The sequence below is a fragment of the Notamacropus eugenii genome, chromosome 4, assembly GCF_028372415.1.
Source record: "Notamacropus eugenii isolate mMacEug1 chromosome 4, mMacEug1.pri_v2, whole genome shotgun sequence".
NCBI classification, from domain to species: domain Eukaryota; kingdom Metazoa; phylum Chordata; class Mammalia; order Diprotodontia; family Macropodidae; genus Notamacropus; species Notamacropus eugenii.
The window spans coordinates 164422090-164448411 of record NC_092875.1 but is presented as its reverse complement, the minus strand read 5'-3'; the positions used below and the strand labels follow the sequence as shown (position 1 = coordinate 164448411).

At 38.7% G+C, this 26322-nt stretch overlaps 1 long non-coding RNA gene across 1 annotated transcript in view; it reads right to left on the bottom strand.

The window, feature by feature from the left end:
* LOC140500750 (uncharacterized) overlaps positions 1-25848 on the bottom strand; it is a 55077-nt gene extending 29229 nt beyond the window's left edge. The window contains exons 1-2 of the long non-coding RNA XR_011965857.1: positions 22542-25848; positions 8531-8595 (exon numbers count right to left, since the gene is read on the bottom strand). This is a non-coding gene — a long non-coding RNA (uncharacterized lncRNA). The remainder of the gene's footprint in view (positions 1-8530; positions 8596-22541) is intronic.
* Positions 25849-26322: the final 474 nt, after the last annotated feature.

Sequence of the window (26322 nt, the reverse complement as noted above, 5' to 3'; positions counted from 1 at the left end):
CTGAGTAACATGAAATAAGGAAGGTGAAGAAGAGGGAGCTTATGGCAAATGGCCTCAATTTTTTTTTCCATAACATATGAAATATGGCAGCTGAGAGAGCGGGGGGAGGAGTCATAGGAGGTTACTATTCAAAGACTGAAATCTCTCTTACTGCTTCAAACCAGCAACTACACAAGAGGATGTAGGGTACACACTCTTGGAGTTATCAAAGAGAAGGGCGTGTGATTGTTTTTCATCCTGTGAAGCATATGATGAAATTATCATTTTATGAATGATAACTTATATTATAATTTACAAATGGGTACAATTTGCATTTGTTCAGCACATCTTAATAATAACACTTTAGTGCACATCGCGTTATGTCTTATTTTATTGTTAGTTGTCAAAATCTTCTTACACCATATTTACAAATTACAATTCTCATTAAAGAGACCAAAAATAGTGTTAAACCTGAGTAACTCATATCTATATAGATAGTTAATATTTATTACAGTATTTTAAGGTTTACAAGCACTGTACATGCATTGTCTCATTTCATTCTCATAACAAGCCTGTGAGAAAGGCAATTTTATCCCAGTTTTGCAGATGGAGAAAGTGGGTTCAGAAAGGTTAAGTGACTTTCTTAACATTCCCAAGTAGTATGCTCAAGGTGAGACTCAAAATCAAGTCTTCCTGACTTCAAGTTCAGTACTTTATCCACTACACCACAATACCTCAAATGTAAGCCCTTGGTGAACATTCTCACCCAATTTTAACCAGATCTCAGCTCTCTTTTATTGAGCTACAATTTATAAATTAGATGATTTTTTTTAATGTAACTAAGCATGTAATTTGGAGTCAGCTCATTCTTTTGAGGGCCAGCTGAATAAGCACAACACATGATTAATATGGAAGTCCCAAGCTTATTCCACAATAAAAGTAGAGTAAAATCTAATTAATTCAGATACCTCCCCCCACTGCAAATTTGTTATACTTAAGTTAGAATTTGACTGAAATTTACATTTTGCTTGCATTATTTTTCAAGGGTCACTCAGCTAACTATTAACTTTTACTGGGAGCCATGACCTTAGAGCAAGTGGAAGGAAAGTACTGTTCTCAGATAGTGGGAAAGACCAGAGAGCCCAATATGCAGGCAGTACATTACAACCAAGGATTTGTTAGTATATCAAGAGAAATCATGAATTCAAAGGGTCAGATTCCAGGATGCTTCCCTTTGGAAAGTTTTCTGAAGGAGTACATGCAAGAGAATGTGCTCCAGGTGCTACATATAACATATTCAAATCACCTACTTTTTAAAATTTGGGAGAGGAAACATTAAACTTTAATCAAAAATGCAAACAAAACTATTACAGTTTTCTCCTAAAACTGAGAAAAGAAAGGAGAGAGTAAAAAAGGAAAAGACAGAGGATAGCAAAGAGACTGATAATATAGAAGGACAGGGAAGGAACAAGTAACAAAGGAGGAGAGAATGCCTCATCCACACAAACATATAATCCTGAAAAGATATGAGACTGTCCATTAATTTTTCTCTAATGTGGGAACTGACAAACAATGACACAAGGACCAAATTCAGCTACCCATTTTTGTATGGCCAGCAAGCTCCTGGGTCATATAAAAACAGGAAGCAGTCCATGGGTCATAGTGTGCTGACCTCTATTCTGATGAAAGGACCAAGAGTTTTGTCAGATATTCAAAGTTAGCCACTTTAAAGGAGGCAGTCAAACTAACATCAGATTGGTCTTAGTTCAGCAAGTTCTAAGGAACAACAACTCTTCTTGAAGAAGAAATTATTTTCTTGAACCATTCAGAAAATCTTGCTGGGGTTCCCTGTTTTCTTGGTAGTCAGCTCAGTCCTGTGTTTCATCAGTTTTCCTTTGTCTTGCAATATTTACTCATGGATAGCTCAACTCATTTAGATGGTCCAAAAGCCATATTTCTTTTTGTTATTAATAGCTTCCCTGTTGGTGGATCTGCCTGTGTTCAAGGTCTTTGAGTTTTCGTGCTCTTGAGATCTTTGGTAATTTCAGTTTTTTCCCCCTCATATTCTCCTATTGCTCACTTTTTGAATCTTTTCCCTTTAGTGATAGTTGTGGAGTGGGGAAAGAGGACAGACCTCAAAACTATTTTAGCCTACTGCTCACAATGGGCAGCTCATGGTTCACCAGCCTTGGTCCCTGCTCCTAGTGATTTCAGGTGGGATAGAACCAGCCATAGCTGAATCCCAGTCTCCTTTGCTTCAGGTCTGACAGACCCAATTACACGCTAGTATCCTGCCCTAGTTTCCTTTTGTCTCCCATTTCTCTGAGTACTATTGCAGCACAAAGCACTGCCACACTGCTGCTCCAGCCAGAGCAGTTTTCTGAAGGAAGGACAGGTAATGAAGGGGCAGAGTTGAGATCTCTGCAGGTCCACAGATTGGCTTGTACAACCCTGCCATAATGTGGTGCCCAGGAAGAAGGGGGTTCTGAACATGAGCATTAGGGATTAGGAATTAGTTTTCTCTGCTGTTAATTACTTGGGTTGCTAAAATTGCTTTATTTCTTATGAATAATTCCTCTTGTGGAGAGGTTTGAGAGATCATGAGAAAAGAGAAAGTGTCTAGTCCTCCATCTTACACAAGACCCAGAAGTCACTGAAGAAATTCTTCAGACTAAAGATACTTATAATGGGTAAATCATGTGAAACATTCTGTTCTTAAAATACTTAGCTTCTGTAACACTAGTTCTAAGAGAATCAGAGAAAAGAATAGAGGGAAGAAAAGAGATAGGGAGAAACAGAGAGAGACAAAGCTTCTGAGATCTATCAAAAATCAAAAACTCTCAGTGTCTTGTACCTGAGTAGAAAGTCATATCCACCTAGGGACTTTGCTGTGGCATCCATGCCCAATACGGATGAGACGGGGACCAAAATCCAGTATGGATCCAGCTTTGGGAGCTCCTACGTCCTGTAATAGAGGCAGCTAGGTGGTTCAGTGGATAAAGCACTAGACCTGGAATCAGGAAGCCCTGAGTTCAAATCTTACTAGCTGTGTGACCCTGGGCAAGTCACTTAACCTCTGTTTGCCTTAATCCACTGGAGAAGGAAATGGCAAATCACTCCAGTGTCTTTGCCAAGAAAACCCTATGGGCACTATTGGCATGCTATGGTCTACATGGTTAAGAAAAGTAGGACACAATTGAATGACTGAACAACAACGAAGTTCTACAATCATTGTCCTCTAAAACAAAGCTGAGAGAAACATCTAGAGACAGGTACAGACAGTTCCATAGAAGAAGAGAAAAGGACTTGAGCTAAATGAGGAGAAGAAAAAGAGTGAAAATTATTTGGAGGGGTTTGGATTGGTGAGGAAGGCCAAAAATTGAATTTGGAGAGGATCTCATTTTTATGAATGACTTCAATTAACACATAAATGGAACATGACATAAAGCTAGGAGAGGAAGGAAACACATTGGTTGACAGAGTCAGAATCCAAAAATACTTTGTCAACTTATTAACATTGGGATGAATCTAAGATGCAATTTAATATGGCTAATTATAAAGTCTTACACTTGGGTTCAAAATATTCATTCTACAAGTATAGGCTACATTTGGTTAGACAACAGCTTACCTGAAAAAGATCTGAGAGTTTTAGGAGACAGCAAGTCCAAAGGGTAGCGATTTCATATGGTAGTCCAATAAAACTATTTCAGTCCTGGGTTCTGAAGACAACAGCATAGCTTTTCAGAATAAAAAGATAATATGCCCTCTGCACTTAAACCCTTATCAGATCACACCTGGAATATGTGTTCACTGCTGGGCAACATAGTTTAAAAACAACATTCATAATCTTGAGAGTAGTCAGAGGAAAGCAACCAAAGTGATGAAGGAACTCAAGGTCATGTTATATATAAAGATCACTAGAAGGAAATGGAGATAGTTAACCTGAAGAAAAGAAGATTGGAGGTGGGGAGAGGGGACTGCCTTTAAACATTCAAAGAACTGTGATGTGGAAGAAGGGTGAGACTTACTCTGTTTGGCCCCAGTCAGTTAGTCATTAAACATGTATTATATGCCAGGCACTGTGCTATGCTCTGAGGATACAAAGAAGGGTTGGGGGAGGAGGGAAGGGTAGGAGAGAAATCATTCCCAAATCTCAAGAAGATCATAATCTAATGGAGGAGACAAGATACAAATGATAACGTACAAACAACCTTTATATATGATATGACTTCTGCAGGAATTGGATTTAAATAAGGCGTTGTTGTACAATGTCATCAGGTTCATTTTCTCTTGAGTCATCAAAGTCTAATGGCAAGACAAAAGTTGAGAAGACTGGTGATGGCCCAGGATCCAGTGAATGATCTTGGTGTCTCTCTTTGATGTCTCTCACCAAGCTCTAAGTGTTCCACAATGCCTGCTTCAGCAGCCATCTTCCTGACTATTGGAACAAATTGTTTTCATCTGCCCATTCTGCTGAGGAAAGTCTTCACATGCTTGGGGTGGACATCCCCAAACTCACCAACAGGTTTGAAGTTTGTCAGTTACTCTCAACCTTGTTTAGTCCATCTGCTGAGACAGTTTACCAGGGTGTAGCCTCAGGTTCCAGCTTCTTGGAGCCACAGGTGAGAGTTGGGTGAATCAGATGGACCCCAAAGGTGAATGAGCAGCCCTGAAAAAAGCTTAGCAAGCCCTCACACCAGAGGTCCTAGAGGACCCTATCCATCTCACAAATATTGTAATGCAAAGAAAATTAAGTGCCACCAAAAACAAAAAAAAAAAGTCCAGTGACAGAGAAAAAACAAAGTAAAAAAATCTAAGGTTACTAACAGATGATTAAAACAAGAATTAATTGATATACAAATTCCAAAAAGGTATGAATAAGAAAATCTAATGGAAATTAGAAATTTAACAACAAAAATCAAAATGGAAATCATGTTGGTATTGATTGGCCAATGGTTAGAGCTGTAAAAGGAGATCAGTTCTGGGATCATGTTAGCCACTCTGAGAAAAGAAAGCCCAGAGACTCACACAGACACTATCTAATTAAGAAATTACCTCACCAAAGAACTTATAAAAAATATTTGTTGAGCTAAAAGATGTATTTGCTGTTCTCCAGTTTTAAAAGTGTTGTCTCCATAATGACCACAAGGTGGCAAACAAAAAGTCTTTAAAAATATTTTGTAAACCAACTAGCAAAGGACAAGTAAAGCAACTTAGCCCTTTCTTTGATGTAAGTTTTCAACAGATGTTTTACAGTAGGGAGTAGACAGAAGCTAGCAGCTCCTAGTTCCTACCAATATCAAGATTCCATATTACTATTAATGTTTGGAAAAATGGAAAGGGGATGAAGAAATGGAATGTCTTTGTAAATGACTAACATGTACCTTAGTGATATCTTGTATTAATCTGCAGACAACAAGGATTATGTACATGACCATAATTGAAAGTCTCATTATTATTTCCCTGGACCCTATGAAATAAGTCTTTGCTGATGTATGGGATAAAAAGACCCTTACTCAAAATTTTAAATAAATGAAGAGGTTTCTCAATAAGAACAGAAAGAAAAAGATTTATTACAATTCTTGAGAAAGGGACTTCCTTCCATATCATGTCCCTTTCTTCTTGAGAGAATAGGATATTTAAGACATTCATTAATTCACTTCAAATATATATTTATTAGGTCCCAAAAACTGATCTAATTGCTCTGATAAGCCCTGTGGGTCTGCCATTAGGGCTTTTCTTTCTTTCTTAAAATTTCTCTCCTCAGCTGCACTAAGAGGTGCATTGACATAAATCAAGCCTCCTTGTGCTGGCTGGACCTCTCTTAAAGAAAATAACTCAGGGGATTTTTTTTTTCATTTGGCTTCATTTTCAAGGGTAAATTTTCCTGATCTTTTAAAAGTTGTCCCAATTCTCTAAACAGAGGACCGTGTAGCCCACTAGAACTATATAAGTCCTCCACCTCTTTTTCTTTAGGTTCGGGGGGGGGGGGGGGGGGGGGGAGGAGAAGTGGAGCCACCAAACCCGCTGAGTAGGGAGGAGGGAGAGGAGTGGATCCTTTCTCCTCTCCCTCCCCCTCTTTCCCTTTCAATACCGTCTACTGGGCTTCTGGCATCCAAAGGGCAGCATAAGTGCCTTCCTCTGAATTCAAGGGGTTTTTAACATTTACATACAGATTCAACTTTTAGCATATCCAATCTTCTAAAGACCCATATTTGGGCATATTACTCCTCCTACATCTGCTTCACCCCAGATAAAACAACACTATCTTATCTTTTTTTTTTTTTAATCTTTTCCCCTATATTTTGGTTACTTCATTCCAACTCTGAAGTCTATTACCCAAGGAGCTATTTACCAGTATATCAATATCATTCAATTTTTTTTTTTTTTTTTTTTTTTTTTTTGCTCCGCAGTGAGTGCTCTTTTCCCATTGGACTTATCAAGTCCCTCACAAGAGCTTCAAAGGCTTTTTCTTTCTCTCAAGGCAAAAACCTTTCGGGAGAGGTTGCCCTAACTCCCAACAGTCCCCAGGAAGCCCCTCTCAGCAGCATCCTTGCACTGAGGTTTTCCTAAATCCTTTTCCTAAATCCCATAAATTTAGACGAAAGCCATCGCTGAACGTCCCAAGTCTGAGACTCAACGAATAGACCTCCATACCTCTGAGTGCTTACCTCCGGGCTATGCATGCATAACTTTCAATGACTGTCTCATCCGCCGGCTGGAGTTTGCTTTCACCTCAAGTATTTGGAGCCTTTACCCTTTTCTTACCATTTAATTTTTTGTTTGTTTTCTGTCTGTTCCTCTGAGGACCTCTTTGTCTCCAGGGTTTTTGCCCCCTCAGGGCAGGAATTCCTCCCCCTTAGGTCAGGGACTATCAGAGAAAGTTTCTGACAGGTTCCTACCCCTGATCCAAATGGGAAAGAGCTGCCACTAGAGGGCATTCCCGGCCAATGCGCCAAACTGTATGGGATAAAAAGACCCTTACTCAAAAGTTTAAATAAATGAAGAGGCCTCTCAGTAAGAACGGAAAGAAACAGATTTATTACAATTATCGAGAAAGGGACATCCTTCCACCAGGTCGGGGAATCTGATGGAAGCAGGCAACTTACAGAAATTGAAGCCTAATTTTTATACCCTAACACAGAGAATCCTACCTCCCCACTATCCCATCTCTCCATTGGCTGGGAAGCAGGCTCACAATCTAAGTGCGAAAAACTAGACAAACCCCAGGAAATCTTCACCTATCCCAACACAATTACCTCATCTAATATCCAACTTAACTGCTGGTGTGGCTTTAGAAAAAAGGGGAGGGGGAGAAGTGGGAGCTGGTAGTGTTGATGTGGCAACAGTACAACAAACAAAGGGGAGATTTGCCAAGTTTCGGCTACAGCCCACAGCACTTTCACAAAGAAAGCTGGTAGCTGGTAAGGGGGAGGAACCAACTGACCATCCACAAGCCCTGGATACCTGAAACTCAGGTATCCAAGGAGAGAGGCCTTATGGAAGAGAAATTTTATTTAGAAAATCCAATATTTCCCATATTTTTATCATGAAAAGCCTTCACCATCTCCTCATCTCACTCACTGACAACAGGATTTTCATGCAGAGCATCAAGGGCCAGTGAGATACAGTGGTAGCTTCCCATGCAGCAATGTAAGGTTTTCTTAATCGTTCCTCCTCTTTCTCTTTTCCTGATTCAGCTTTATGACCCTTTTAACATACATAGTCACCAAAGTTCTGTCCTTAGCTTGCTTTTTGCCATATATACAGGGTGCACCAAAAGACAGTGCAGGTTTAAGCTATTGAGGCTTCAAACTGAACTAAAAATTTTAGGACACAGTATGTATGTGTGGGTGGGTATGCACGTATGAATATATGCAAATATGTGTGCATATACATACATCTATATACATCCAAATGAGTGTGCATGTGCATACATACATTCCTTTTGTAATTCCTGTCAAGTCTCTGACCTCAATTTTCATCTCTATTAATGTATGGGGCATATGAGATGGAATAACCCATACTAAGCTCATGGCATTGGGAACAGAGGGAGAGAGACAATATGTGTTAGTCAGAAGATCTGAGCTGGAGTCTCAGCTTTAATGATTACTGACCATGTGTTTATGGCAAGTCACCTAATCTCTGAGCCTCAATTTTCTGATTTGTGGAAAAAAAAAAAATGTGAGAGAGGAGGAGTTAATATCTCTACTACCAACCCTAACAGGATTGTTATGATCAAATAAGATAATGCATATAGAGGAGAGCCCTTTAAAAACCCTGAAGTGCTATATAGAATATGAGCTGCTGTGGATGTAGAATCATCAGGCCTTGATCTGTAAATACCACCATGGTAATATGATAGACTGAGTGACTATCTGATAGTCTCCCCCAAAGAACCCCAAGCCTTTATCTCCAGACCTAACTTTTCCCTTGAACACTAAACCCATATTTCAAGTTGTCTAGGTACCTAAACAACCAAGGGTGTGAAGGAGCCAGCTTAAACTGGCTTTTAAGAGTTCATTGTTAAATTTTCAGTATAAGCACTTACACATCAGGAATGTTGTTGTTTGGAGGAGAGGACAGGAGAGGTGAGGAAGCAGCTGCGTTGCCTAACTGGAACAGACCAGAAATAGGTATATGTTACAAATTGGGGCTTGATTTATCTAGACATTTAAGAAAGTGATAAAGAAAATGTTGATCATGCAGATTAAACTTAAAACTGTCATATATATTTTTCCAGAAAAAAGTAAAATATTAAATAATAAAATAAAAACAAAATAAATAAATGTTAAAAATTTATCAGCACATTGGTGTTCTCTACCTGGTTTGCAATTTGTCAGTTACTCTCAACCTGGTTTTAGTCTATCTACTGAGATAGTTTACCTCACAGTATATGATATAATAAAATGAGATTCTGGATTCAGAGGACCTAGATACAAATTCCAGCTCTTATATTATGGTAAGTCATTTTGGTAAATTACTTGGTCTCCCTAGGTCTCAGTTTCTTCATTTGGAAAATAAGGAGGGTTGGGTTAGAGGCCTCTGAAGCATCTTCTAGCTCTAGACTGCTAGAGCTTTGACCCTATGTTTATGAATGAATGGAAGTGTGAGGTAATACTAAGTGCTTACTCCATACAAAGTATTATGCTAAGCAGTAGAATAAGAAAGATGGAAAAGCCCTACAGTTCTTATGGTACAGTGGCAAGGCAGATGCTAATGCCTCTTTTTTTAATGTCGTTTCAACTGATCAGTTCAGATCAGTTTCCAATCTTAAATCATATGACAATGCCAAGGACTCTTGTGGAGAGAATTTTCTCTACTGAGTCTTCAGTAGCTGTGGCTAACAGGACCTATACCACCCTAAGAAAACAATATTAACTATGACTGACTGCATCAGTGTAAGCAAACAAAATAACCCCAAAATAACCAAAGCTAAATGCTTGAGAAGTATAAAGAACAAATTTACTTGGCCCCCCAAAAGAAATATGTTAAGACCCCTCTGCTGCTATTTTAAGCAAGGGTCCCTGGTTGTTGCATATAACATATATAACATCAGATTTTTTTTCAGTGTTTTGATAGGTTTTGTTGATTTTTTTTCTTTCCTCTTAAAAAATTCTCTGTTGTAAAACATGTCACTTAGGGCAGGAATAAAAGGAGAATACAGAAGGAAATCTAGGCAATATGAAAATATATATCAATAAATATCAAGGTTTTTTCACATGAGAGGTGAGAAGGCTGGAGATGAGAAAAGTGAAATTAGAGAAAATGCTAAGGAGTCGAGGTACTGGGGGTCTTAGTGAAGGCAAAAATTGGGGTTAGCAGAGGGGATTAGACTTGCTCTGGTTATCCCTCCCTGTCCCACTGCAGTCAGAAGTGAAAAACAAAAGTAGCAAAGGAAATTGCTGAGAGATTTCAGCTTACTATAAATAAAAATAACTACTCATTAGAGCAATACAAAGTAGAAGGGACTGCCTTGCAAAGAAGTAGTATCTCCATGAATTCTGTATGGCCACTTGTCAGGTACATCTGAGAAGGGTTTCTTGGTCAGATGCAGAGAGGGCTAGATGGTCTCCTTCTTCCCTTCCAACTCTGAGATTTCAGCACTGCTTTCAGTTGGAGAGAGACAGCAATGGGGCTAGACAGCTTGCTATTAGAGACAGGACTAGTGAGGTAATAGAGCAACACCTTCCTCTAATACAAACTAGTATATACTAAGGACTGAGAACAAAACAAAGTGTTCAAGATCTAGATCAGGGGCTCTTCACCAGGTTTCTATGACCTTGTTTAAAAAAAACGATTTCAATGTCATTGGTTTCCTTTGCAATCCTATGTATTTTATGTATTTAAAAACTTTCTTTTCTGGGTTCCTTTAAGTCCCTACTAAAACCATTCCTTACCTTCTTAATTCCAGTGCTTTCCCTCTCTTAATTATTTCCTATTTATCCTACTGCATGTAGTTGATTGCATGTTGTCTCCCCTATTAGATTATAATGTTCTCAAGGGCAAGGACTTGTCTTGTGCCAAGCACAGTGCCCAGCACATAGCAAGTGCTTAATAAATGTTTATGGACTTAGTGGTTGATTAATTGAGTTTTCTCAGAAGGAGTTGCTAGGCTTCAATCAGATGGTCAAAAGGAACATAAAAAATTTGAGAACCCCAATCTAAGCCTTCAAAATATTAAGTCCCATTTGTTAGAACTTTACAGGAATTGTCTCATCTGACCTATACAACAAACCCATGAGGGATACAAATAAATATAAACATTAATGATAAATAATTTTAACTGGAAATAATTAACTTATGCTCTGTACTGGAGAACTTAATCTTCAAGGAAATTGGCAAGCTAGAACTAAAAAGACTTAGAACTACCCTAAACTTTTCAATCACAAGTAATCCAAGGGTCCTCAAAGCACTCTTTGCAGGTGCATGCTGGATTGGGCACAGTCATTCCCAAAAGCATGCTGAGAATGTTGTTTCCTTCCAACCTCCTTAAGTGCACATCAGAGAGGTCTTACATCAGATAGGGACTAGGAGGAAGTTTGTTACCTTATTTTCTTACTTTAATTGTTAGGTAAATATTTTGAACTAGTTAGACACGTTTAACTTCCCCAACCAATCATCCTTCCAAACAAACACTCATGAAATACATTATGTATATACACCAGTTTGTAAAAAGTTAGGTTGTAAAGTCTGGTGCCTTTTATCTGTTTTAGTAATACAGAAATTTTCACATTTTCTCTGGTCTTGGGGCTCTCCACTAAAACAATAACAAAGCCTTACACTTGTTTAATATGTTAAAGCTTACAACATGCCTTCAGGTACACAAGAGTGACTCCTGGAAAGGAAAGTTCCCCCACCCAATGCAGTGCAAAAATGATGCGGTAATTTAGCTTCTTAGAGAGTTTTCTTAAGACACTGAGAGATTAAGGGACTTGTCAAGGGTCACACAGCCAGTATATTATTATTAGAGTCAGGGTTAGAACCCAATTCTTTCTGATTCCCAAGCTAACTCCTATTCACTCTATCACATTGCCCAGCAACATCATCTTTTTCTGCAAAGGTTGGACTAGGTGGCTATTAAGATCACTTCCAACTCTTCAATTCTATGAATCTGACTCTGTGATCCTTATCATAATCATCATGTCACCTGAAATTACCCTCCATAAAGTTATTCTTATGGCACCCAGACTTTGCACTGATGCAGGTTTTGCAAAAAAAACAAGGATATGTTATTTCAGTTTGCAAAATTTCACACCTACTGAATCCCTACAAAGACACAATCAGGTGGCCAGAATCATTCCCCATTAGGTCATTATCCTTGGTAAACTAACAAAAAGGCACATCTTTGTGCTATAAATAGACTCCAAATTATGCTCAAGAATTCAGCAAACTGTACTGAAATCTGGAGTAATCACAGGCAAAACTGTTGCCCACTATCTCCTAACCATAACATAGATGCATAAAAATTTTTGAACAATAGATGTCACCATATCAAATACTCAGAAACTCCAAAATAAGTGGAATGAAAAGCCTTCAAAAATGTAGAGATCTAATGGAAGTAATCAAAACCATACAGGAATGGGGATTAGGTACATATTATCCCCACTGACTTACTTACTAGACTTATTCCAAACATGTTTTCAGTCATCCTATAAAAGGTGAGCTCACAGACATTTTATGCATCTGGACAATTGACAGGTACATAAAATGTCTGCTTTTTGTAATAAAATGAAAAGTATTGAGATGCAAGGATATTAACTTTATACATTTATGTACAGAATAAATGCAAGCCTTCTCTCTGTTCCTTACATATAACACTTCATATCCTATCCCCATGCCTTTTCCTTGGCTGTCCCTGATGTTGAGAAAATATTCTTCTGTCTCAGAGAATCTCTCTTCTCTAAATACTCCCATCAGGCACTACCTTCTACACAAAGTTTTTCATTATTTCCTCAATTACTAGCTTCCTCCTCTCAAACTATCTTTTATTTAACTACTTTATATTTAATTACATTTATTCTCTCTATATTTATTCTGCACATAAATACATAAAGTTATTTATTCCATCAGAGTTGTTTATTACATCAGAGAGAGACTAAGTATGTTTAAAAAGTCATATATATTATATAGTATATACATATAACATGTATGTGTATACATGTCCTTGTCCTCCCACTAGAATACAATATCCTTGCAAGAGGAAATCATTTCATTGTTTATACTTACATGCCCTGTATCTAGCATAGTGCCTGGTACATAGCAGCCTCTTAATATGTATTTGCTTATTGCTTGATCATTTGGCAAAAAGGAGCTATTTAAAAAATCAACTTGTATCTATTTGTATTTGTAATCTTATTCCACATAGTATCCCTATATTTACACCTAGCAAATAGTCAGTTTATGTTTTAATGGAAAGTATAGCAACCTAGAGGTCAGGAGACCTGGGTTTATTATTTTAAAAGTAATTATGATTAAATTGACTTTAAGAATCTGTCCACTGGACCCAGGAAACCCATTAGTCTCATTAGGCCACACTGATCACCTGGTAGAAGCCATCAATATGTCAGAGAGAGTGCCTAAAATTTAAAAAATTATATCTATACTCTGTAGCAGAGCATTCACACTTCTAAACAGTGGGCCACATAATCAGAAATACATTTAGCTATTACATAGCTAAAAAAAATGTGTCTATAGAATTAATCACATTCATCTTCAATTACAATTACTAAGTGATCCAAGTTTGCTAGCTTGATATCTGGGAGCAAGCACTAATTTACTCAATGGTAGCTACAGGCAGGTTGGTCAGACCCACAGTCTTGCTAATTCATATATGGTAGCTAATGAGGTTTTTTTTTAATTGCTAAAAAAAAAAAATCAGGCAGGCTGCTCTCTTAGGACTAAATAGGTCACATTTGGACCACAGGTCATGTGTTGTATATTGGTGTTTTGAAGAGTGTTTTTTAAAGCCATACCTGTAAGGCGGCATAAATAGTGTATTATGGCCTTGGCATTGAACAGGAAAGTCAAATTACCTTAACCCAGAACATTTCCCAAGAATAGTGTGGTATGGCAGAAAGAGCACCAGAATGAATCAGAAGACCTAATTTCTAATCTAAACTCTTCCACTAATTTGTTGTCAATACTGAGCAAGTCATTTAGCTTCTTTCAGTCTTTTTTTCCCTCACTTCATGAGAGGACAGAGGAAATGATGATGATGATGATGATGATGATGATGATGATGATGATGATGATGATAACTGGGGCTGCAGAAGTCCTAGCACCTACTCCTCCCTCCTTTTTCATTCCATCTATGAGGATGAGGACCTAAGCTCCTCACAGGGATTGGAATAACAGACATCCTTCCCAAATAACCCTCCAGGCAGCTATTGTGATGATATCTCTTCTGTCCTCTACCACTGTTATCAATCAGTTGATCCATGAAGATTTATTACATAGCTTCCATTAAGGAAAAAAAAATGATAGAGGTGGTTGGGAAGTTTGTGTGATGAAAAAAGGCCAATAATCTATCAACCAACCAACAAGCATCTCATAAATGTCTACCATTTGCCAGTTAGAGGCAGCATGCATAGTAGATAGGGAGCCAAGACCAGAGTTCAGTTCTCACCTCTGACATGTACTGTATGACTGGGTAAGTCATTTAACTTCTCAATATTCTAGGCAACTTTCTAAGACAAAATTGCTGAGAAGATGCCAGTTGTAGACTGAGTTCCCTATACCAATGAAATTATTGATCCTAGATCCTAGGTCCTAGAGATGCAAAAGGAAAAATTAAATAGTCCCTTCCCTCAAGGAATGTATTAATCTAGGCAGCATGCAGGTCAGTTAGATGGTGAAGTGGATAGAGCACAGGAATTGGAGTGAGGAAGACCTGAGTTAGAATATGGCCTCAGATGCTTAATAGCTATGTGACCCAGGACAAGTCACTTAACCTTATTTACCTCAGTTATCTCATCTGTAAAATGAGCTGTACAAGGGAATGGCAAACCACTCCAGAATCTTTGCCAAGAAAACCCCAAATAGGGTCAGAAGAGTCAAACATAACAAAAACAGGCAGCATGCAAGTAGGGCAGTGACGCATTCTTTGGTTCCTCTTAATTCAGTTCAACAAGCACTTATTTATGTTGAGTCAGGCACTATGCTAGTTCTTGGAAATATAAGACCTAAAAAATGAAGCATTCTCCACCATTATTGAGCTTACATTCTACTCCCCATCACAGTCCTTGGTGCTATCACTGAATGGGTTCAACAGTAAAAAAAGGCCTGTGATGGTTTCACTCTGTCATCCCTCATCATCATGATCTCAACAGCAGCAGTTCCATTCTTCCTATTATTTTGCCCTCCCCTTACTGGTGAAGAAAGGCTGAGCAGAGAGCAATCGCCAGGAAGTAATGGCAAGAGCATATGTCCTTCAAGACTCAACTCAAGATCAAACTTGCACATGAAGCCTTTCCTAATTTCTCTAGCAGCTAATGCCTCCCCACCACTACCAATATATTATTGTGCATTCATTTTGTATATACCTATAAATATGGGGTATAGGGTATGTTCAGGGAGGACCAGTATCTTTGATATACTGGCTGCCATGGCTGCCGAGCCCTTTTCAGGGCTATTTTCCACTTTTAATGTCCACCTGTTCCACCCAATTTTCACCTGTGGCTCCAAGAAGCCGTAGCATACACAGCATCCATACCCCAGTAAACGGTTTTGGCACACAGGCCATATGAGGTTGAGAGTAAGCAAAGGGCTTCAAACCCATTGGTGAATTAGGGAGGTGTCTACCCCAAGCATGCGAAGACTTCACCTGGTAGAATGGGTAGATGAGAACAATTTGTTCCAACAGCCACGAAGGCAGCTGAAGCAGGTGATGTGGAGTGCTTAGAACTTAAACATAGAAGACACCAAGGTCATCCACTGCACCCTAAGCCATCGGGAGTCATCTTAATTCTGTCCTGCCACTGGACTGTGATGACTCTGGAGGACTGAGGCTGATGACTTTGTACAACTCTGCCTCACTTAAATCCAATTTATGCACCAATCAAACATCATCACCCATACCATTTTACTATTATATGTATCTCAAAGTCCTGTGGTGACAGGCAAGTGATGAAGCAGCAGGTGTGGATACACTAGGAGCTGTAGTCACAACCCTGCACACAGGCGACCCAGGCCATAGGGTCATTTCTCACTGGAAGCAGCAGTGGGACTCAGCAGCCCCCTGGGTGTCTGAGCTGCCTTGTAAGGATCACACCACTCACCTCCTAGTGTGAAAAAGGGGGCTAGAAAAGGTGTCCTAAACATTGTCTGCTTACCCAACCCATGCTGATTAGCGCAGCAGGCAGGGAATCCCACTCTGGGGTCAAAACACAAAAAAATGTACAAAAATATCTGCAAAGATGATTCCACTCCCCATCGGCACATGGAATATGTGCACACTTATAGACAACACAAAATCCAGTAGACCTGAAAGACAAACTGCTCTTTTTGCAAGAGAACTCAACAGGTCTCGCATACAAATAGCAGCCTTGAGTAAAACAAGGTTGGCAAATGAAGGCCAGCTTACTGAAGTCAGAGCTGCATACACATTTTTCTGGAGTGGCTGCAGTGAAGGGGAACACAGAGAAGCTGGCGTAAGTTTTACAATCAAAACTAATCTAGTCAGCAAGCTTCTATGCCCCCCAAAAGGAGTGAATGACAGGCTCATGACAATGCGATTGCCACTTGGCAGGAAAATGTCATACCACCACCATCAGTGCCTATGCTCCCGCCATGAAAAACCCTGATGAGGACAAAGAACAATTTTATGAAGACCTAGAGACCCTTATCATCAATGTGCCAAGGACAAGCTTATAATTCTGGGTGACTGTAATGCTAGAGTAGGCTCAGACTACCAGACTTGGCAGGGAGTCCTAGGGAGGAATGGAGTTGGAAACAGCAACAACAATGGTCATTTACTACTGAAGACTTGTGCATCACATGATCTTCTCATCAGCACCACTGTTTTCCATTTAATCAAATGCAATAAAACTTCATGGATGCACCCTTGCAGCAAACATTGGCATCTAATAGACCATATGACTACAAGGAGAAGAGACAAACAAGATGTGAGATTGACGAAGGCAATGTGTGGTGCAGAGTGCTGGACTGATCATAGACTTATCCTTTCCAGGCTAAATATTTGCATTCATCAAAAGTGCCACTCTCAAGGCAAAATGACTACCAGAAGAATTAATGTCAACACATCAGAGCTCTTCTCTGAGCATGAACAGTTTGTTGCTGACTTGGCAGGAAAGTTGAGCCAACACACAGGTCCAACAGTGGAGCAGAAAAGGAATGAGCAGCTTCCAGAGATTTAGTGTACAGCACTGCATTTACTCATCTGGGTCAGAACCCTCACAAACACCAAGACTGGTTTGATGAAAGTGATGGGGAAATTCAGAAGCTGCCAAATGAAAAATGAGAACTACACAGGATTTACCAACAGGATGGTTCATCCATTTCTAAGAAGGCAGCATTTAATTTCATCAAAAGTAAAGTACAAGCAAAGCTTAGAAAGATTCAGGATTCCTGGCTCAGTAAGAGGGCAGATGAATGCTAATAGTAACAATTCAAAACACTTTTATGATTCACTGAAAGCTATTTATGGATCAAAAACCTATGGTGCATCACAACTACTCAGTCCTGATGGAGCCACATTGATTAGTGATAAAGATATGATCCTAGAGAGGGGCTGAACACTTCCATAGGGTCCCAACAGACCATCATCAATTGAGGCTGAGGCCATTGATCTCAGGTTGAAGTCAATCTCTTCTTAGGTGAACTTCCAACTGAAGAAGAGGTTTTGAGGACCATTAGGCTCCTTTCATGTGGCAAAGCACCTGGTGCTGATTCTATTCCACCTGAGGTGGAATTTTTTCCACCTTTACAAGGTAGGGGAACCATTGCTCATACAAAAGCTGACTGAAATTTTCCAGATTATATGGCAAGAGGAATTTATCCCCCAGGAGTTCAAGGATGCCTCCATTGTCCATCTCTATAAAGGTAAAGGAAATAGATTGCCCTCTGACAATCACAGTGGGGGTCTCTCTCTTAGTCATTGCTGGCAAGATTCTTGCTAGAGTTCTTCTTAATAGGCTGATCCTTCACCTGAAAGATGGTCATATACCTGAGAGCCAGTATGACTTCAGACAGGGTTAAGGAATAGTCAATATGGTGTTTGCTGCCTGACAACTCCAGGAGAAATGCCAGGAGCAGAACAGAGGTCTGTATACAATGTTTGTAGATCTCACCAAGGCCTTTGACACTGTCAGTCATGAAGGCTTTTGGAAAATTATGTGAAAATTTGGTTGCCCAAAGAAGTTCATCAGCATTGTACATTAATTTCAAGATAGCATGCTTGCCTGGGTTCTGGATAGTGGACAATGTGCCTTCTCAGTCACCAATGGAGTGAAATAGGGCTGTGTGCTTGCTCCCATGCTTTTTAGCATGATGTTTTCAGCCATGTTGTCAAATACTTTCAATGAGAATGAACACAGCATCAAGATCAGCTACAGCCCTGATGGTAAATTCTTCAATTTGAAGCCAACACCAGAGTGGAAGGAGTGTTGGTGCGTGATTTTCTGTTTGCAGATGATTTTGCACTCAATGCAGCCTCTGAAGCTGAGATGCAACAAAGCATGGATCAATTCTCTGCTGCCTAATTCTCTGCTAATTTTGGCCTAACAATTAACACCAAGAAAACACAAGTGCTCCATCAGCCACCACCACACCGTCCATACATGGAACCATCAGTTACAACAAATGGAGAAGTTTTGAATGCTATGGATAAGTTCACTTACCTTGGTAGTGTACTTTCCAGAGATGTACACATTGAGAATGAGATGCTGCCAGAGCTAGCTCAGTGTTTGAGAGACTCCAAAGGAAAATTTAGAAGAGAAGAGGTATTAGACTGACTACCAAACTGAAGGTTTACAGAGCTGTTATGCTGACCTCATTGTTGTATGCCTGTGAAACACAGACATTGTACCAGTGCCATGCCAGGAAACTGAATCGCTTCCATTTGAACTGTCTTAGGAAGATTCTGAGGATCACCTGGCCAGAGAAGGTACCAGACATTGAGATCCTTACTTGAACTAAAGTGCCAAACATTCAGACTATGCTTCAGAGAGTGCAACTACGATGGGCTGGCCACATTGTTCAAATGCAAAATGTATGCTTGCCAGAAAGACTCTTTTATGGAGACTCACATAGGGCAGGCCATCACATAGTGGTCTAAAGAGATGATACAAGGACACTCTCAAGGTCTTTCTCAAGAACTTTGGAACTGATTGTGCGACATGGGAGACACTGACCCAGGACGGCTCAGCATGGTGTGCCCACATCAGAGAAGGTATTGTGCTCTATGTGCAAAGCAGAATTGAAACAACTCAAAGGAAATGTAAGATGCACAAATTTGGAGTATCTACTCCAAATGTTCATATGGACTATCTGTGCCCAATCTGTGGCAGAGCATTCTGAGCTCTTAGTGGTCTGATCAGCCACAGTCAAACTCATTGAAACCTGACTTTATCACAGTGATGTCATTTTGATCCTCTTAGAGAAGGAAGGACAACAAACAAACAAACAAACAAACATCCTATAAATATATGCATCATTTCCCCCAATACAATGAGAGTTCCCTGAAGGCAGGGACCATTTTTTTTTTTGCCTTTCTTTGTATCCCCAGAGCTTAGCATACTGCATTGTACATAACTACCTAATAAATACTTACTAAGGGATGGGTTGAATGATTCATTTCATCACAATGCTTCTCAAATCCATACCTTCCTTTTAAGTTACTTGACCAGTTCCCAGTGACTTTTCAGTTGGACTACTGAAATAGCCTCCTGATTTGGTCTCATTCCAATCTCTTTCTTCTGCAATCCACCCTCTATGCCAGACCTGCACAATTTGGCAACCAAAATTAAAATAGGCTACATTCTTCAGATTGTGGCTAGGTTAAACTAGAAACAGACGTCAATGGTTGCTGCAGGTCACATGACAAACAGGAGAATGCGCAATGGCAACCCAGCATTTTTCACTGGCTGCCAGAAATCCTTTGGTGAGCAGCAAGTGAGCCCCTGACCATGCTGGCCTACTCTACACAGATGCCAAAATAATCATAATGAACATATCCAACCAAACTCCTTTGCTCAAAAATCAGCAGCAATTCCCTATTTACCTCTAGACAAAAATACAAACTACTCAATGTGCTTTTTCAGGCCTGTATAATCCAACCAATTCCAATCCATTTTTCCAGCCTTATTTTGAATTATTCTCCCTTCATAGGTACAATGATTCGGCCAAATTAGAATGTCCTTTAAAGGCAATTCAGTCAATTTGAAAATATATAGGCCACCTCTGCTAATAAAAATGCTAGCTGCAGATCAGTAAGACCCCCATTATAACAAAATTACAAAACAGAAACTTGGTAGTAAAATACACACTTACACATTTCCAATAGTCTGTAGTATATAAAGCATTTTCTCTGCCCTCCAACTAGTCTTCCAAGGTACTAGCTATTCTATTGTTATTTCATAAAATATGATTTAACACAGTTGAATTATTCAGTCAGGGGAGGAGGAACAGATAAGAGAAATTCATAGAATGAGTGGCTCACACATTTAGAAATAGAAGGGTACTCTGAGAGTAGCTAGTCCAACCCCCTCATTTTACCAATGAGGAAGCTTACCTCTGTAGGGTAAGTAACTTTCCCAAGTTCTTAGTGCCATTACTTCGCAATGCTAAAATCTGAATAGCAGTCCTCTTTGCACTGTAATTACCTATGTTTTCTTGAATAATATTACTCAAAAGCTGAATAATAAAAGCTAAGAATAATAACAGAGTGGTAGATGATCTAAAATATCCTTGCCACCAAGGGATACCAGAGGCAAACAGAAAGGTTTCTCAAAATAATTTGTGAATTACAAAGAGATAGCTAGATAGAAATGTGTGTGTTTATATAGAGAGACAGATATATAGATGGATAGAAATATATGCATGCATGTGTGCTTATATAGAGATACAGGTAGAAATATATATGATATATTGTGTTTACATAGAGACATATACCAATAGAAAGAAACATGAATATAAATAGATATAAATAGATATATGTATATTCATAAAGAGACATTATATAGAAATCTATAAACATGTCTATTTAGATATATACATACATGTTTATATGGAGATGAATACATACATATATGCGTATTTATAGAGACAGATTAGCTAGAAATATAAACATATGTGTGTTTATATAAAGAGATTCAAATGGAAACATATACATATGTATGTTTATTTGTTGAGATACAGACACACATATTCTTACTCCAGCAAAGTGTTCCTTAACTGAGATGTAACTTTGTCTTTATAGGGATGGTGTTAAGCCCTTCCTTGGATGCCAAGATTTATTTCTGAGAACCTTTAAAGGAGTACAAGTCACAACAGGCATTGGAAAGATGGGAACAAGTATGGACTTGGGCATAGCCTAACTCCAGAAAGCCAGTTCAGTAACTCTGTGAACATTTTTTATGAATTCATTTGGTAAAACTGAAGTTTAGGAACATATGATACATTGTATGAAAGAAAGTGTTGCATCCAACAGGTTCTTTTGCCTTTTACAAACTACTCAGGAAAGAAGAATTTACTGAGAGCTCAAAGGTGAACAATGCTGTAACCAAAAGGAACAAGTAAACACCACCTGACCTAGCCTTTTCCAAATCCAGAGCAACTGTCCTTCCCCACCCTCACTCCCAAATGCTCAGAGGGTAAGAATCATGTTAAGAATGAACCTTAAACAATACAGGAATTCAAGCAAACTACAGATTGAACCATATGCATGTGAACAAGTATATCTAACAAAGGCATTTAAAATCAACAGAAACGTTAACATAGAAATGTTTTATAGGACTTCACATATATAATTGATATCCTATGGCTTGAGGAGAGGAGGAGTTAAAGAGAGGAAGGGCTTGAGGAAGGAAAGAATTTGGAACAGAAAAAATTTTAATGAATGTTAAAAAATGATAAATATTTTAGAAATTTATACATAAATTTGTTAAAATTAATAAAAATCAACCCAAGTCATGATGAATTGTTCAGGTTTTGGGCCACTCAAATTCTTAGCACTGTCTTAAGTCTATTAAGAATTCTGCTCCCCAGATTTCTTTGGGGGGCTTTTCTGTTTCGTGGATCCCTTTGGCAAGATGGTGAAGCCTACATATCCCCTCCTCAGAATATTTTTTTTATTCATAGTTGAAAAAGATGCTAAATTTTAGTGAAAAGTTAGTGAAAATAGATATGGACTTCAGCCAAGTTCACAGGATTCTCTAAAATCTATCTATACTCCAGGTTAAGTTGAAATTTTTCTACTTCAACAAGGGTACATTTTGCAGCAGTAAATCATACCTAACACAAATTTCTCCTTGAAAATAGCTTATATTTATTAAAGATAATACATTACACTGATTATTTGGGGTATATTTTTAGCTCTAACAAAATTAATCAGTGTTCCAGATAATTTCTTTAGCTCTAGCAGAAAAAGCATAGGGTCTGGATTCAGAGAACCACAGTTCAAATTCTACCCCTAACACTATCTGAATGGTGGGGAAGTCATTTAATTTCCCTGGATCTCTGTTTCATCCTTAACATGAAAGAGTGAAACCAAATGGCCTTTGAGATTCCTTCCAGCTAGAGCTATGGATCCTATGAATATTCACATAATAAGCATGCATAGAGAAAGAATATAGAATTTTACCTTCCCAGGAACCCCATTGTCATTTGGCACCCATTTGTGCAGGGATCTGAGATCCATTAGTATGTAAAAGACTCCAGTTCTCATATGCTGCCTCCCCATAGAACTATGTTGAAAAAGAAAGCTTCTCCCAAGATCTCCAGTTATACCCTCCTTTATTTCTCCTACCAGAAGTGTCATTTCTCCCACCAAAAGTCAACCTAGCCTGATTTATTTCTATTAGGTACTAAATATTTCTTCTTACCTTGTTTTCTTTTTTACTAGCCAGCTTTGCCCAAGCACTTGGAGTTGAGAAGACATAATCTTGTAGTTTCCCTTAAGCCAGGTCTATGGTTAATAAATTGTGAGGGTAGGGATTGTTAACAGGATTTTACTGAACCAATCTCTATCCCGAGAATGAGGAAAAGAACAGGCCAGAGACAAAGTTCCAATAGTCAGATAGCCATTTAATGAATTAGTTTCATTATGAGGAACAGAGTTGCAAGGAATTCTCCTGATCAGAATTCCACCTTACTGAAGTGGAGGCAGAGATTACAATACATAAATCACAAAGAGAAGGGAGGGGAAAGGTGAATTACAAACAATGATTTCCCAGGAACAGCTCACAAATCCTATAATACTAAAGTATTGATGTTCTCTGTGTGAACAGCATTATTCAAGTGTTTGGGGGTCATTACTTGGTGGCTCACAAGACCAGAATTGTATGATGGTAACAGGTTCTATAATCTTTGATTCGCTTCACTTCAGGTACATAGGCACAAGAATGCCAGTGATTGCAAGCCTTGTCAAAGTTTGATTGATCATTTTAAACTGAATTGTGACCTCTGACTCACCAGTTAGAAGAGGCAATTCTGAAAAATCTAATTTATTAGTATATACATTATACACATTATATTGATTATTATAAAAATCATAATTCCACAGGATCATTGAGGCATGGATCCTCTAACCTTAAGGAAGGAGAACAAATCTAAATGAAAAATTCTGTCCTCTCTTCAAAAGAAACCATTTTTGCATTCTAATCAACTCTTCTTCCCAAGGATTCATTCTTGGGGGCTTTGTCTGGCTTCAGTCTGACTCCCATGGAAACGACAGCAAATATATGGAATGCAAGAAGACACTGACTACATTTGAAGGCCATGCCAGGCTATGTCATTAAGCAGACTGGCAATGAAATATGGAACTAATCACCCTACCAATCTGCCAACCAACATTTATTAAGTTCCTACATCTCCCTTGCAACCACATAAGCCTTCCCAGAGGACCTTGGAAACAGGTTCTTATGTTTTTTTTAACTGTCTAGCAGCATTGGCTGTGTCCAATCTCACTGTTTTCTGAGGTTTTTTCCCATCATTTGCTTCTGCAGGTTTTCCCTAATTAACCACACCCTCCAAACTACTTGCACAATTCCTGACCCACCTCTTCCCTCTTTTGCTACATCATAATTGTAGGATTTACATAAAGTCTTTCTGTTGATTGCATGTTTGTGTTTCCTTTATTAGATTATAAACTTCTTAAGGGCAGAGGATTATCCTTGTTTTTAGCCAAACCAATAAATACACATTATATATCCTCAAGGCATTCAAGAAATGTCTTGGCTAAATGAACAATTTGCAAAAGAAGACACTGAATAAATTTTATACCCCAACAGCAGGACAAAGTTGGGAGACAAGATACAAAATCACAGAATAATTTCATAAGATTAAAGACTTAGGGAGGGGGTACATTTGATATAAAACTTTTTTAAAGCTTTTTTATGAACATCATTAAATAAACTTTCTCTCTCTGAGATGTCAGATAATATCAATGACCAAGTGAGAAAATGGCCTGTGTTTCTAAAAAAAGAGATCATTCATTGTTTCATGCCTGTCTGCCTTTTATTTGCTCCAAGATAATTTTTGAAGGAACTGACTGATTTTAATTAAGTCAATGTATAAACATTTGTTAAGCACCTACTATGGACATTGCGCTAAGGACACAGAGGTTCAAGATCCTCATTATTTTGATGTGTGGTTTAGTCCACGATAATCATTTAATGTCATTTTTGAACTTTAATAAGGGCTAAAGCCTGAACTAGTCAACCAGAAGAAAAGCCTGGATCTAATATCTTCTTTGCTCTCTGAGTAAACTCAGAGAATACCCCATCCTATGTCAACAAGGCCAGATGGGGCTGTTTAAGCGTATTTTTCCTGTTTAAGGATGAGACCCTTAGCCAGAGACACTATCTTGAATAATGGAACTTTTTCTTATCTTAATATTTTATGGAAACACACTGTGTTGTGGTATGTTAATGGTAAAGAAAATACAGGTATCCATAATGTCAACTGATGCTTTGTCAACTCTCTTATCTTATTGTATTTATCACCAATTCTATTAAGAAAATTCCTTTCTCGTAATATGGTTAAGCATAGAGATCATAAATTTCAGTGACATGGAGACCCTGAGTTGGGATTGTTCTAAAACATATTTAAGACGGGTCATTCTTGTATCAGACAGTCAGAATTTATGTTTTTCCTCCATGCAACATGCATCTGCTAGCTTTAAGGAAATAAACATGGCCTGTTTGCCTCCTTTAACCAAACTTTCAGGTAAACATCCACTACTTTGAAACAAAAGGGTACAAGGCTAATGCAGTAGAAAGGGTCCTGGAGCTGGAGTTAAAGCAGATGAGTCCTAATCCTGGCTCTGCCACTTTGCCTAGGTGACCTGCACAAATTACTTCACATTCTGGGTCTTAGTATCATTTAAGAGAGCTGAGTTAGATCACCTCAAAGGTCCTTTTAGGCTCTAAACCAGTGTTCCTGTCAATAAAACATAAAACTTTTTGAGGGTAGGATTGGTTTTTCACTTTTGTCCTCAGTATGTAGTATGGTGTCTGGTGTATAACAGGTATTTCATAAATGCTTCTTGGATTAGATTAGATTGGATTGGTCTGACTTCAGATGGATGTTTTTGAGTCATCAAATAACACTGCTGTCAGAGATCTTAGAAATCATCTGATTCAATACTATCTTTTTTACCAATGAGGAAATAGAAGACCATATGACTTTTTGGGGGACCAGCTGACTGGATGAAGAGGTGAGTTCATGTTGATGAAAAACAAGACAAATGCAAACCCTGGAGCAGGGTTCATTGTAGACAAATATCTGTCCAGACAATGGTAGAGGCAACCTTGCTTCCAGCTGTGCTGTTAAGGAAAGCAAAAACTGAAACTAAGGTGATCAACTAAAGTGGAGTTCTGAATAAGATGCTTCTTCGTCAGGGTGGGGGAAAATATCAAGTCAAATGTACTCAGAAACCAATCTACAAATGAAAGGACTTTGTGCAGATAAAAATTAAGTTCCAAAAAAAGCTAATCAATTGAGAAAAGAATAAAAGAGATAAGATCTGAGGTGTCAGAGCTGCCAGGCCTACTCATATGACTAGTTCCTTATCTGATTAGCTACGTCAGCTTTGTACTAAGGGTGGGTCTCTATCTCACTCTCTCACACACACATGCACACCTTCCCTTACTGATTAACATACTACAGCAGTGGATTGTGGTAACTCTAATACCATCCATTTCCTTTGGGTGTTTCTCAGTTCTCTAAGATTTTGATTTGACAGTAGATTGCCTCTATAAACACCAAAGTTTATATGTTAGATATTAGATAAATCCCCAGGTTCTTTCCTCAGGTGCACAACCTTCCTGGTGTAAAAAATATTTTAAGGGACCATGGTGCCTTCAAGAGTCCAATTCTATCATTCTGATGATTTTCCAATGAGCATAGTTCATCACTGAGGAAACATGTAGATGTAATGGATATAGATTGGCCTATGTATGCAGACCAGAGCAAGGATTTATGGGATGGAACAGGAAAGAGGCTGGTGGCTTTTAACAATTGACCACACAGCCAACAAGCTTCTCTACCAGGAATGGGCTGATTGCCTGATCAACTAGTTTCCCAAAAGGGAAATCTGAATAGAGGCTTCATGCAGCAAAGTTACTAAACTCTCTAAGCTAGTTTCCTCATCTGTAAAATGGA